Here is a 2,274-nt window from a genome sequence, read left to right on the forward strand (position 1 = left end):
AGTCTCGCTTTTACTCGGACGTGCTGGTCATTCTTTAAGCATTATTAATACGTTTTCTAAAGTCTTTATATGATCTCTCCTGTTTTCAGTATGTTTGAGTATTACAATCGATAAAAGTCTCTACATTCTCAATGTCGCTGAATAAGATACTCATTAACTCGTTGAATATAGCGCTAGTATTGATCAAACCTAAAGACATGACTGTAAACTGTAGCCTCCCCTTGAGGGTTTGGAATGCAGTTGTTTTACGGCTTTCTTTCTTCAACGGTATCTACTAGCATCCCTTCGATAAGTCCATTTTTTGGAGAAAAAAATATCTACTGTTTGATATTTCAGTGATAATAGCGTACTACTTCGGCATGGGTTTAGTATCAAAACAGTAATCTTATCACTTTTCCTGAAGTCTAAACACAAGCGATCGGAACCATCTTTCTTTTTGACAGTGGTCATGGCGTGGGATATGGGCTCATAGAATACTGGACCAATCCGATTCTTAGTGCACGCTCCACGTCTTCCTCTATGCCCTTATGTAACACAAATGGGACTGGGTATGGCTTGCTTTTGATGTTTTTATAGTCATATAGGTTCACCCCAAGGCCACTACGATCGGTTTACCTGGATCATTAGTGAAAACAGATAGAAAATGTGCATTAAATATTTTTTTCTTCGACTTTCTGTTCTGTGATTCCGTGAGATCACCGTCATCACAAAAAAACACCGACATTCTCATTTTACAAATAGTTAGGATTTACATCAACATCACCATCGATTTCATCATCATGAATGACCGCGAAGCTCGTCGACTAACGTGACATCATCATGAACTCGCTCGACCGCCGATCGTTTGCCTTTCCATTCGTCGCGTTCATAGTGGCGCTTAAGCATGTTGCTACGGAATTTCTGATCAACACTGTTCACTCTCACCGAGCAACTCCATTTGTTTGTATTCTTCGTAACGCTGAATGGACCTCGTCATTGCAGTAGGTAGGTAATAGCAGTAAAACCTAATCGTCTTCCTTTGATTAGCTGTCCATCGCCTTCTTATCGTAGTGATACTGATAGGAATCGCCAGCCGTACGTAATTCTTCCTGGGCCAATTTGGAGGTTTCCGCTAATCTATCTTGCAAATCAATTACATATTCATTCGCTCGTCCGCTTCCTACAAGCCCTTCAACAAGCTAAGTGGCTTTCGAACGATGTGGCCGGAGATGAGTTCAAAAGGGGAAACTAGACTGGGGAACATCACGGTGTATAAATGGTAACGTATCGATATATATAGGTCATTGCCTCGGTTGCTCAAAGCACATTTTTTTTTTACCATTTTCTTTGACACCCCATTAAACCTCTCTACTAACCCGTTGCACATTATAGCGTTAGGGTGTTGTGCTAATACCTGTTAACGATAGCAATCTGTCTTTTTTCTTCACATCTGACCTAAACTGACCTCCCTTATCACTCATGATCTCCTTTTGGGCACTCCTGCTCTACATCAAGACATCAACTCTTCCGCAACTCTCATAGTTTCAACATTCTTTAGCGGGGTGGCCACAGGATAACAACTGGCATAGTCTGCAACAGCGACCCGTCATCTGCGTGCGGTTCGATGGGTTCAACGATATCTACAGCCACTCTCCAGAATGGTTCGGTAATCATCGGCATTCCACCTAACACGTGATACCCTCCCCCTGTCTACGGTACGCTGGCAAGGGCCGCATGACCAGCAAAACTGGCCACCTCGGATGGCACACCAGGCCAAAGGAATTTACTTTGAATTCTCTGCGTTAACAGCGTGGTCTACTCCTCTGTATAAAATTCCTTTCTTCAAAATGAATTCGTGCCTAATACTTTCCACGTACTTCCGACATCGTTCACCGCCTTATCACATCTTCAATGTTCATCTAAATTCTTATCTTTCATTACAACAAGCACTTCTTTTATCTTTAATTTAGAAGATAATTTGTCCTTAGCTTTTCTTGCTGGCGAGTTGTTACTGCGCCAAATTTGACCGTTTCACTTTTTTTCAACCCCTTCCACTTGACATATTACCAAATCATATACAGGCCTTTTCAAACGAGCATTTAAAGTGTTTCAGACATATAATGGACATCTCACTCGAATCTTAGTTTCCGGATAGGTGAAAATCATACCATATGCCATCTTAACACTGACATATCTTTCTGTAAACTAGCTTTTTGTCACTAGACTAGTTTTGATGAGACCAATATCATACCTTTGATCTCGAAAAAATATAAGAAGGGGACACAGGAAAACACA

Source organism: Penaeus japonicus, unplaced genomic scaffold (genome assembly GCF_977035675.1).
Source record: "Penaeus japonicus unplaced genomic scaffold, GWHDUDI00000001_assembly GWHDUDI00000011, whole genome shotgun sequence".
Classification (NCBI taxonomy): Eukaryota; Metazoa; Arthropoda; class Malacostraca; order Decapoda; family Penaeidae; genus Penaeus; species Penaeus japonicus.